At 38.4% G+C, this 13,358-nt stretch overlaps 1 protein-coding gene across 9 annotated transcripts in view; it reads right to left on the bottom strand.

Moving 5' to 3' along the window:
* The window catches only part of Pias2 (protein inhibitor of activated STAT 2), an 81,505-nt gene that overhangs the window by 54,087 nt on the left and 14,060 nt on the right, over positions 1-13,358 (bottom strand). For 2 of the 9 annotated variants that reach the window (XM_038329564.2, XM_038329565.2), the window contains 2 exons: positions 11,575-11,680; positions 11,429-11,469 (listed from right to left, as the gene is read on the bottom strand). The exons of 6 other annotated variants lie outside the window; for them this stretch is intronic. The gene's annotated coding sequence lies outside the window, so the exon portion shown is untranslated. The remainder of the gene's footprint in view (positions 1-11,428; positions 11,470-11,574; positions 11,681-13,358) is intronic. One more of the 9 variants, XM_038329566.2, reaches the window with a different exon arrangement.

Raw genomic sequence — 13,358 nt, 5'->3', positions numbered from 1 at the left:
TGAAGTCAAACCCAAGAACAAAATGTAAACAAATACATTATTATGAATAATAAAAAGGCCAGGCATGATGGCACATTCCTTTAAATACCAGCACTCCAGATGCTGAAGCTGAAGATCTCTGTGAGTTCAAGATCTTCTTATCTAGTTCTACCACAACAATACATAGAGACCCTATATCAAAAACAAAGTGATGATGATGATGATGATGATGATGATGATGATGATGATGATAAAAGAAACTGAGCATAGTGATACATACCTGCTATCCTTGTGATATAGAGATTGAGGCAGGAGGACAGCAAATTTGAAAGCAGTGTGGGCTATGAAAGCTACTCTTCCTTAAATAAAAAAGTACATGCAACAAGAACTTTTCAAGCACTCATGCCTAATACTCCAACACTGAGAAAGTTGAAGCAAGAGTATACTCTCAAGATCCAAGGTAAGAGGGTGAGCTACAGAATATGTAAAGTACACACACAGAGAGAACAGAGTCAAGCTGGAGATAGAGCAATTGCTTACATGTACACAGTCTGAAGGAGGGAAAAAGGGATAAAAAGTACTTTACTAGAAAAATGTAAAATATGTCATCTCATTCACTAAGTGATAGTGATATTTTGTCTCCCACCTCCATCTGTAACACTACACAGACTAGGCAATTTAGTGAGTAAATCCTACCAAACCTCCAAGGAAAAGAAGAAATCCTATTTCCTGGACTGGTCAAGAAACTGTGAAGTTAATATTAAGCACATTTTAGCACACACAGTAATCGTCTCATTCTTACAGGGGAATTGATGTATAGCAGAGAGATTCTCTATTTTAAAAAAATAAACATGGGTCAGGCATTGGTGGTGCAAGTCTTTAATCCCAGCACTTGGGAGGCAGAAGCAGGAGTATCTTCATGAGTTTGATATCAGCCAGGCCTACAAAGAGAGTTTCAGGACAGCCAGAGGTGATAAACAGAGTAAGCCTGTCTTGAAGAAGATAGGAAGGAGGGGAAATGGAAAAGATGCTGAACTATGTAAAATATTGATAAAACTTCAGCAAGTGGGGGTTATGTGTGACGCGACCTTTTCTGTCTTTCATGAGAGACACGAAACAGGTGTCTCTCATCCCAGATAGGGATGTACAAATACCACCAAAGTAGAATTTGGTGAACCAATGAGCTTTATTGGTTACCTATAGAAGGACAGGTTAGGTGTTGCTTCAGGAGCAGAAATGATTCAAGAACAGCTGTATCATCAAGACCCATACCAGCATGGGTGACAGCTCACAAAAGCTGGGAAGCCTGGAGCACACTGCACAGCCTGTAGGCAGCTCAACAGGTTAAGAGTGTCCTTTCTCATCTAAACCTCTTCCAGGCAGATGGTCTCGTTTCAGTCTGTTTAGCAGCTTAGTTTTCTTTCCTCTAAGAAGGTCTCTCAGATTTTGTTTACTCTAGCAGGAAGACTTAGTGAATCTGGTCAGTTTCAGGAACATCCTGAAGCTCTTTTGAGTCCTATACCTTTCTACTTAAGGAGCTCCGATGAAGAATGGAATGTTTCAAGCCCAGAGAAAATAGACAGAGATGCAGATCATTCAACTGAACTTTCAGGTAAAGTCTGACAAAACAGTAGACTCACAAACAACTTTTTCGTTTTCCAAGATGAATCACAAAAATCTACTTGCTATGGTTTTAATTAAGTGCCATCCAAAGCCACACATTGTGCCTTTTCCAGCCTCTGGCCATCAACTGGGTCCTGCTGGGCTTATTTGTCCATGCTTGGAGGGAGGAAGCATGCTTGGAGGGAAGCAGAAGGATTAAGAAATGGCAGATTAAAAAAAAAAGATAAAGATACAAAAGAAAAAACAGAGAACAGGATAAGAGTCTGGAGGGCAACCCTGTGAATACCCCAATCCAAAGAGGAGGGAAAAAACAAAAGACATCTTTACCAAGAAGCAAGGAACAAAGTAATCACCTTCTCAAGTACCCAAAGCATCAAGTAACCACACCCTAGATCAAAATATCCTGTTAGTAGCCACACCCCAAAATTCCTGTCAGTAACTTTGAAGGAGAAATAGGCCTGACTTCTCTGACCTTGTGGAAGGAATCCTTGTCTGTGGGCTACAGCAACATTGAAAGCTTAGTCACCAGCCATGATGGTACAAGGAGATGGTAATTAAGCCTTTAACAAGTGGAGGGCTGGTGAAAGGACGACAGGTTGGGATTGAGGCCACTTTCTTGCCTGGCTGCCATGATATAAGCAGCTCAGCTTACACACATACCCTGAAATGATGTTCTCCCTCAACACAAGACATAAAGAAGGAACCACTGACTGAAATCTCTGAAACCCTGAGCTAAAATAAATCTCAGGTTGATTACCTCCGCTATGGGTATGACATATACAATGACATTCTTTCAAATAATTAAAAAAAGATTATAGTTGATAATTGCTTGAACTGAGTAATAAGAACAGACACTTTGCAGTCTTTGAAAAAAGCAGGAATGGGAGCTGGAGAGATGGCTCAGAGGTTAAGAGCATTGCCTGCTCTTCCAAAGGTCCTGAGTTCAATTCCCATCAACCACATGGTGGCTCACAACCATTCGTAATGGGGTCTGGTGCTCTCTTCTGGCCTGCAGGCATACACACAGACAGAATACTGTATACATAATAAACAAACAAACAAACAAATAAATAAATATTTTTAAGAAAAAGAAAGAAGAGGCAGGAATGTTTCCTGGTTTGATTAAGCATGTCAAAGTTGGGACAAGACACACAAATGCTACTAGTTTCCAAACTTTTATTCAAATAAATAAAAATATTTATATATTTTAAGATGGGGTAAAAAAAAAGTTTAAGCCAAATACCAACTCATATAAAAGGAATCAGGCTCTTTGGAGAAAATGGTTCATTATATACAGGTTTTGGTTTAAAACTATACAAAATGAATTTACAATTTTTCACAACATTTTATTATACTAGAAAACAAAAAACTATACAAAACTGAGGAGATATTATTAGGACACAGAGGAAAAAAAAGAAAAGCAACCTAAGTGGTCTCAGACAGAATGATGTAATCTGAGAATTGGAAAAGAGTAATTACAGTGGACTGAAACATTAAATATACAATAAAATTTGCTCATAATGACGCTTAAAAACCTCACTGATTTCCTTTAGATGACATGGGAAACCAAATTATTATTCTATGAATAATATATTATGAAAAGCAAACCATTTAAAATAATTTACTGATTTAAGAACGAAAGCCACAAAACTTAGATAAATGACAGAAAAGCATCTGATAAAATTTTATCTATTCATGATATAAAAAACTTTCTTAATTAGGTAATGAAAACCTTGTCAACATGATAAATGACATGAGAAATCAATAGCAAATATCCTATTAAATATGAAACACTGAATCATAAATCTAAGGCTCATAAAATGAATATTATTTTGTCATTAAACATTATTCCATATGTAGGACCAAGCCATGACAAGCTCAATAGAGGTCTGAGTCTCAGTAGTTTATCCTAAGGCAATACCTGGTTCTAAGAGAGACTACAAACTGAGCCTACCCAGGCATCACACCAGAAAAGACCATCCAAAGGAAATTCCTAATGTTCCAAATGTTGTAGATAGGATCACCTGCCAGCACACACCATTGCTTTTCACCAGGACACCCCTAACAAATGTCAGTCAATCAGGACTGAACCAGTCAACCCCACACACTGCTAATATAACTTTTCTGGGTTTTGCCTTTAAATAGTGTCCTCTAGAAGGGCAGGATACCTCCTCTCGCTACTGTGCCGATGAAGTCCCTGACAAGTTGTAACACACACACTATAAACCTTGCTTTTGCATTTCAATGAGTCGGTCTCCCAGGTGGTCTTTTGGGGTCCCCACGGACTGGGCATAACACATAGATTCTAGGTAACATAACAAAGCAATAAAGTCTTTAAAGTAGGAGCTGGAAATGTAGCTCAGGTAGTAGAATGTTTGCTTAGCATGTATGATGCCCAAGGTCCCATCCCCAGCACTGCATTAACTAGGCATGGTAGCACATCTGGAATCTTAGCACTTGGAAAATTTACGGCTATAAGACTGAAGTTCAAACCAGTGAGTCACAAATCATGAACCTACCTCAAAACAAAATAATTCTAAAGGATTCTACAAAAAATAAAACTACAAACCAATATCCCTCACAAATACAAATTTTAAGATAATAATAAAATACAGCAATAAGTAGAAAAAAATTATGGAAACACCAAGTGGGACTGCTAGGGAGGCAAGGCGTGGTTCAAGAAATTAACATGGGGGCTGGAGAGCTGGATCAAAGGTTAAGAGCACTGGCTGCTCTTCCAGAGGTCCTGAGTTCAATTCCCAGCCACCACTTAGTGGCTCACAACCATTTATAATGAGATCTGGTGCCCTCTTCTGGCATGCAGGCATACACGCAGGCAGAGCAATGCATACATAATAAATACATCTTCAAAAATAAGGAAATTAACATAGTATTGCATTTTAACAGCTAAAAAGAAAAGTCATGTGAACATGATCAACACAGAGAATTATTAACAAATTCATGATTTTATAAAGGAGAAGGAAAGTTCTCAAATGGGTGTGTGGTGCATGCCTGTAATCATGGTGCTGGAGACTGAAGCTGAGTCAGCAAGACTGTTACAAGTTCAAAAACAACCTAAAATACATAGTCTGTATCCAGCCAAGGACATACAGCAAAACTTCGTCTTAAAAATAGGAATAGAAGGAAAGTACTCATTTGAAAAATAGTACTTTATACAAATAGCAGGTGTGATGGTCTGTCCTGTCCCCTTAAGAGACAAGCCCCACCCACTCCCTTTTCCACACTGATGCAGCAGATCTTCCTTCTGCTTCCAACCTGAGTTCCTTCCTTTCTCCAGAAGAGGCAGCTTCTGCCTCTTCTTTCTCCCCATTTCTTTCTTCTCTGTTTCTGTGTGTGTGTGTGTGTGTCTCCTCCCTCCCTCCCCACCCCTCCTCCTCCTCCTCCTCCTTCTTCTCCCTTCTCCCCTTCCCCTCCATAACCCACATGTGCCTAATAGGTCTCTGTCTCACCCACTGCGTGGCTTCCAGTCTGGAACCAGCTGCCTTAGTGGCCCGCTGTGGTCTCATGCCTGCTGCCCACTGCTGCCACCCGGGGACGTATGCCGTTTTACTCTTAGAGTAACAGTGGGGAACTCAGACTTTACTAATTGGTAAAGTGAACGTTTTTCCCCAAATATTAGAAATGAGGCAAGGGTAATGTGGTGGTTAGAAAAATCCCTGGAGGTTCCTATCTTTGAATGTTTAGTTTAACTGTTTGGAAGGATTAGGAGGTATGCTGTTGGAAGTGTATCATGGTGGTGGACCTTGAGGTTCCAAAAGCCCAGGCCAGGCCTTCAGTCTCTCTCTGCCTGCTGCCTGTGGATCAAGAAATAAAGCTTTCAGCTACTTCTCTAGAACCATGCCTGCTTTCCGCCATAATAATGGACCCACCCACTTTGTAACCAAGACCATGTCTTGGTCATGATGTCTCTCACAGCAACAAAAGAGTAAATAAGAAAGACCAAAAAAAACTAGAAGAGCTGCCCTAATTTTTTTTTTTTTAAGAACAGAGGGCTAGGGATGTAGCTCAGAGGTAGAGTGGTTGCCTAGTACATACAAGACATTCAATAAATCCTCAGCACCAAGCCACAAACAAATGGCGAGGAAATCAATCTATTCCAGTTTACAACATAGCTTCAGTAATCAAGATGCAAGAATGAGTTGTGTTTGGTGAAGAATAAGCAGGTAGCTCAAAGGAACAGAAAAGAAACCCCAAACAGAAACAGACCCCAAACAGAAACAGACCCACACAAACAAGCCTAAGTTATTTTTGACAACTTAATGAATGGCATTAAAGCAACTGGACACCCATAGATAGCTTCAAATAGATCACTTCTGTATTTATTTACCAAGAACAAAACCAAATGACTTGTTCCTTGGGGGGTGGGGAGGGGAGGAAAAAAAAGCAAGACACATAAAAAGAAAAGTGACACGCTAGACTTCACCAAAATTAAAACTTAGGTTTTTCAAAAGCCTCTTTATAACAAAGAAAAGGCAGTTATCGGGCATGGATAAAATATATGCAAACTATATATCTAATAAGGGACTGGAATCTAGAATATACTTAGAACTGTTATCATTCAACAGGGAAAAAAAAGGGAGGAAACAATCCAATTAGAAAAACTTCAAAAGAAATGGAAAGACATTTCAATAATGAGAACATATAGGCAAACAGGCACATAAAAGTTAACATAATTAGTCATCAGGGAAATGCAAATTAAAACCTCACTAGCACATCACTTGGATACCTACCAGAATAGCTAAAATGAAAAAGTATTAACACCAAATGCTGACAAGAAGGCAGAGAACCTGGATCAGTCCATACATTGTTGGTAGGGATATAAAATGGTACAGCAACTCTGGAAAACAGTTTAGCAAGTTCAAAAAAAAAAAAAAAAAAAAACCCTACACATGCAATAGCCTTAGACCCATCAATTATGCTCCTGGGAAGAAAAGTGAAAATTTATGCAAGTACACACATGAACTATGATTAAATCTTTATAAAACTTTTACCCATAATAACTATTAACCCAGATGTCCTTTAACAGATGACTAAAACATTGCAAAAATACATACCCACAACTACTCCTTACTTAAAAAAATGAATCATTTTTTGTATATTATGGACCAGATGACACCCAGAGAATTAATTATGAAAGAGCAACACTGGACTGGGGAGATATGACTCCATGGAAAAGCTGCCACACATGAACGACTCAGAAGGCGGAGGAGACAGACTCCACAGAGCAGGCTGTCTAGCATATTGGCAAAATGTGAGTTTCATTTGAGATCCTGCCTCAATGAATAAGATTGAAAAAATTGAGAATGATTCCTGACACTAGTCTTGGGCTTCCATATACATACAAATGCATGCACACAACACATCTACACAAAGAAACAAGCTGGGGAAAGGAAGGGCAGAACCCAGTAAGCAATTTATGATGCATAATTTATAAACATTTTATAATTTTTATGACTGATGGTGGTAGGCAGAATAATATGGGTACTGGTAACAAAATCCAGGTCCTTGATAAGAGCAACAGTCACCCTTAATCACCTCTCCAGACTGCATGTAATGTTAAAAATAAAAATGAACCCAAAAATAAAGAACTGATTGGTAGGTCTCTGAAATTAAGGTTTAGGAGTTAATGAATAGGAGAGAACTAAGTGTGACTATAACATAATAGGTAAGGCATCACTGTTTTAGATTTTTTTAAATGTTTTGGGTTTGTTTTGTTTTGTTTTCCAAGATAGGGTTTCTCTGTACAACAGCTATGACTGTCCTGGAACTCACTTTTTAGACCAGGCTGGACTTGAACTCACATAGATCCACCTGACTCTGCCTCTTTAGTGTTGGGATTAAAGGTGTGCACCAGCACCACCCAGCCTGTGAGGTATCTTTGTAATGACTAAAAGAACACCTAACCCCAATAACAACTGGTTTATAAATTGTGCCTATGCCAACTGTAATGCAAGCTGTTACCAACGAGTATATTGCATGAAGATTACATGGTGCTGGGAATACAGCTCAGGAGATAGAGTCATAGCAGGTTTGAAGCCAGCCTAGGATTCATTAGACCCAGTCTCCAAGAAAATAAATAAACTAGGCAGTGGTATCAAAGGACTTTAATCCCAAAACTCAAGAGGCAGAGGTGGCCTTGTCAAAAAAAAAAAAAAACAAAAACAAAAAAAAAACTGAGAGTAGGGCAATAGAGACTGATTGTCTATTTTAATTTATGTATTCCTATGGGAGAAGAGATGCTACAAAAGTCCATTAGTACATACACTAAAAACACTGCAGTATATACACACACTCATGGGTGGAAGAGAGCAGCCCTGAGCATTTATAGATTAGGATTTATATAGGGAAAAACCACAAGGGAAAACCACAAGTAGGTCATAGCCTTGTCAGAGGGTCTTGGGGTAGCTGACATTTAACCTGATTGGTTACAATGAGGGGAAGTACAAAACTAAAGAGTAATTTAAAATACATCAGGCTTTGTTGAGCTGTCATTAGCCATGTGATTAGTGACCATCATCAATCACACCCTCATCAGTCATACCCAGGTGGTTCGACTTGTTTTAAGAACTTGGGTGAACGTGGGATCTTAGAGAGTGGATAGGAGGGGTGGTCTTAGTTTAGTTCAAATTTGACCCTCCCATACCAATACTCCTCAAATTATTCCACACAACAGAAACAGAAGGAACATTGCCAGATTCACTTTATGAGTCCACAGTAATCCTGATAACTAAACCACATAAAGATTCAACAAAGAGGATCACAGACCAGTTTCCCTCATGAACACTGATGCAAAATAATAAAATACTGGCAAAGTGAATCCAACAACACATCAAAGAGTTCATCCACCGTGATCAAGTGGGCTTCATCCTGAAGATGTAGGGATAGTTCAACACAGGAAAATCTGTCAATGTAATTCGCCATAAAAACAAACTTAAGATGCCAAAAATGCCTTTGACAAAACTAAACAACACTCCTTCATGATGTAAGTCTTGGAAAGAGTAAAGAACATACCTCAACATAATAAAAGCAACTTTCAGCAAGCCTATAGCCCACATCAAATTAAATGGAGAGAAAATCAAATCAACCCACTAAAAGCAGAAACAAGACAAGGCTGTCCACTCTCTCCATATCTATTCAGTACTTAAAGTTCTAGTTAGAGCAATGAGAGAACTAAAGGAGATCATGGGGATACAAAACAGAAAGAAGTCAAAATATTATTATCTGCAAACGATATGATAGTATACATAAGCAACCCCAAAAATTCTATGAGGGAACTCCAATAGCTGATAAAAACTTTTAGCAAACTGGCTGGTACAAGATTAACTTAAGAAAAAAAAAAAAAAAACAAGATATCAGTAGCCCTTCTATATACAAATGACAAATGAACTGAGAAAAAAATTAGGGAAACAACCTTCATAATAGTCACAAACAATTTTAAGTATCTTGGGTTAACTCTAAACTAAGCAAATGAAAGATTTGTAAGATTAAAAGCTTCAAGTCTCTGAAGAAAGTAATCAAAGACATCAGTAGACAGAAAGATTTCCCATGCTCATGAATGGGTAGTGGGTAGGATCAACATAGTAAAAATGGCCATCCTACCAAAAGCAATCTATAGACTCCACTTAATCCCCATTAAAATTCCAACACAATTCTCTTTTTAGAAATTTATTTAACTTTATTTCATGTACACTGGTATGAAGGTGTTAGATCTCCTGCAACTGGAGTTACAGACAGTTGTGAGCTGCATGTGGGTGGAATCGAACCCAAGTCTTCTGGAAAAGAGAGCAGCCAGTGCTTTTAACTGCTGAGCCATCTCTCCAGCGCCCAACCCCTCAACACAATTCTTTATAGACCTGGAAAGGTTAATACTTAACTTCATATGGAAAAATAAGAAACCCAGGATAGCTAAAACAATCATGAACAATAAAAGAACTTCTGGAGGTATCACTATCCCTGAATTCAAGCTGCACTACAAAGCTATAGTAATAAAAACTGCGTGGTATTGGCATAAAAGCAGGCACACTGATCAATGGAATCAAATGAAAAACCCAGACGTACATTCATAGATCAATGGACACCTAATTTTAGATAAAGAAATACACAATGGAGGGGGAAAATGCAACTTGAATAAATGGTGCTGGTCGAACTGGATATCTGCATATAGAAGAATGAAAATAGATCCATATCTATTGCCCTGGATAAAACCCAAGTCCAAGTGGATCAAAGACCTCAACATAAAACCAGATACACAGAACCTCATAGGAGAGAAAGGGGGGGGATATCCTTGAAAGCATTGGCACAGGAGACAACTTCCTGAACAGAACACTGATAGCACAGGCACTAAGATCAATAATCAGTAAGTGGGACATCATGATACTGAAACGCTTCTGGAAAGCAAAGGACGCCATCAAGAGGACCAAACGGCAACCTACAGAATGGAAAAAGATTTTCACCATTGCCACATCAGATAGAGGGTCAATATCCAAAATATATATAAAGAAACTAGATTATCAAGAAAACAAATAATCCAATTTTTAAAACGGGTACTGGGGCTGTAGCGATGGTACAACGGTCAAGAGCACTGGCTGCTCTCTTCCAGAGGACCCCAGTTCAATTCCCGGCACCCATATGACAGCTCACAACCATCTAAAACTTCAGTCTCAGGGGATCCAGCACCTTTACTAGACATATATGCAAGCAAAACACCAATAAACAAAAATAAAAATAACTTTTAATGGGATACAAATCTAAACAAAATTCTCAATAAAGGAAACAAAAATGTCTGAGAAACAAAGAAATGCTTGACATCCTTAGCCATGAGGGAAACGAAAATCAAAACTGCTTTGAGATTCCGTATTATACTTATCAGAATGGCTAAGATCAATAACACAAGTGACAGCTCATGCTGGCAAGAATGTGGAGCAAGGGTGAACACTCATTCATTCCTGGTGTGAGTGCAAATTCATACAAACACTATAGAAATCAATATGGCATTTTCTCAGAAAACTGGAAATCAATCTTCCTCAAGACCAAGTTATACCACTCTTGGACATATACCCAAAGGATGATACATCCTACCACAAAGACATGTGCTTAACTATGTTCATAGCAGCTTTATTCATAAGAGCCAGAAAATGGAAACAACCTGGATATTTCTCAACCGAAAAATGCACAAAGAAAATGTGGTACATTTATACAATGGAGTATCATTCATCTATTTAAAAACAAACAAATATGGCATCATGAAATTTTCAGGCAGGCAAATGAATGGAATGAGAAAAAACATCCTGACTGGGTAACCCAGACCCAAAAGACAAACATGGTATGCACTCCCTTATAAGTAAACAGTGGCTGTTAAGTCAATTATAATCATTCTACAATCCACAGACCCAGAAACGCTAAGTAACAAGGAGGGTTCTAAGAGGGACATATGAAACTCCCTGGGAAGGGGAAACAATAGATTTTGCAGGTGGATTGAAAACAGGAGTGATCAGGCCGAGGAGGGGAGGGAGTGGGAGTTAAAGTAGAAACCTAGACCAGTAGAAACTCTCAGTATTCTATAAGGGTGACCCCAGCGAGGGCTCCTAGTAATGGAGGAGTCAGAGCCAAAATCGGAAATTCTCTATAACCTGACAAGGCTCCCAGAGATGGAAATGGGACCCCAGGCCAGCCACAAAACCTTCAGCATATAATCTATCCCGCCTACAAGATGTACTGGAAAAATAGACACACAGAACATTGGGGAGTGGTCAGCCAATAACTGTTCTAACTGCCCACACAAGAGAAAGCCCATGCCCAACACTACCTGGATGACCAGGAATGGGAGGCTGGATATAGCCCAGAGACCTATGATGGGGGAGAAAGAAAAAAAAAATCAATAGAATGATTCCTAACAATATCCTTATATACTCATAGATCAGTGCCTAGCCCAATCAACATTAAAGAGACTACCTCTGGCAGCTGATGGAAGCAGATGCAGAGACCCACAGCCAAATTAGGAGAGAGAGCCCAAACTGAAGATCTCCATCAGGTCCTTCCCCTTGGAGCTTGGGGAACCCTGTGGAAGAGGGAGAGGAAGAAATGTAGGATCCTGCCAGAGGGGTCAAGGATAACAGGACAACATGGCCCACAGACTCCAAGTATGGCTCGTAGGGGCCCACAGGTCATTGCTAAATACTCTGCATATATGATATGGTTGTTAGCTTGATATTTTATGAGACCCCTGAAGGTAGAAGTAGAGAATGTCTCTGACTCTTTTGTCTGCTCTTGAGACCTTTTTGCTCCTATTGGATTTAATGCCTGATATTAAAAATCATACTGCTCTGTATGAAAGAACAGCTTCAATAGATTAAAAAAAAACTTTCAAGAGAGATCATAAAACAAATATTTTGATAAACTTCCATAAATGATCAAAGACCAAAGCTAACAATATAAATAAATAGCAATGAAATTGAGGGTTTGGTAAACTGAAGAGTAAAAACAACAATCAATTAAACAAAATCTTAGCATTTTCAGAAGGTAAATGTTCAGCTTCCAGGGATTGGAACTTTATCTCAGGTAAAACAAAATGCAAGATGGGTTGAGTGTATAGGGCCAGAAGGACAGATAGGAAAATTAAAATTAAACCATATGTTGCTAACATCGCAATGGATTGTGGGGGAGGGGATATGATTTTTACAGCAATGGAAAACACAGATAAACATTCCTCCAATCTCAGAAACAAACCATAAACTAACATGTGCTTCTGATAAAAAATATTAAAAGGGATTATCAAGGATGTACATAAGCAGGGCATAACAGCTGTTAGTCTTTCAAATGGTTAACTGAAAAACCTGTGTAGGAAGAACAATGGCCTTTGACTTCAAAGAAATTACAAGCATTAGACAGCTCATACAGGAGCAGTTAAATGCTCAACATATTGAAGAATCAACTAGTCCTTGGATTTCTCCTACATTTGTTACTAAAAACAAATATGGAAAATGAAGAATGTTAGCAAATTTAAGAGCCATAAATAAGGTGATTGAGCCAATGGGCTCTCTACAGCCTGGAATTCCCTTGCCTTCTTTATTACCTAAGAGATGGACTAAAACAGTGATTGATTTTAAAGACTGTTTTATTACTATACCTTCATAAGAAAAGGATAGAGAAAAATTTGCCTTTCATAGTACCTACTTATAATGATTCCCAGCCTGTTAAAAAGTACCACTGGAAGATTCTTCCACGAGGAATGTTAAATACCCGCAATTGTTTTCAATATTTTATACAATAGCTGTTAGAACTAATTTGTAAAGTTTATTTAATCTACACTGTATAGATGCTATCTTATTGGCTGATTCAGAAACAGATAATTTTAGAAAATTTCTGAATAAGTGAAGAGAATTTTACCTTGTTGGGGATTAAAAATTGCTCCTGAAAAAAACACAAGAGAGCCTTTATATTATTTTTATATTATTTTATATTATATTTATATTATTTAAGATATAAGGTAGATTAACATAAAATTCAACCACAGAAAGTACAAATCAGAAGAAATCAATTACTAACTCAATAATTTTGGAAAATTGCTGAAAGATATTAACTGGCTACGGCCACAACTGGATTTGTAACTCAAGAGCTAAGTCATTCACTTCAAACTTTCCGTGGTGATAAGGACTTAAACAGTCCAAGGAAACTACCAACTGAGAGAGACTCAGAGAGAATTGGCTCTGATAGAAAAGAAACAAAGGCTGTGCATG

This window comes from Arvicola amphibius, chromosome 5, assembly GCF_903992535.2.
Source record: "Arvicola amphibius chromosome 5, mArvAmp1.2, whole genome shotgun sequence".
Taxonomy (NCBI): Eukaryota; Metazoa; Chordata; class Mammalia; order Rodentia; family Cricetidae; genus Arvicola; species Arvicola amphibius.
The sequence above is the reverse complement of the archived record's forward strand: the minus strand, read 5'-3'. Positions and strand labels throughout refer to the sequence as shown.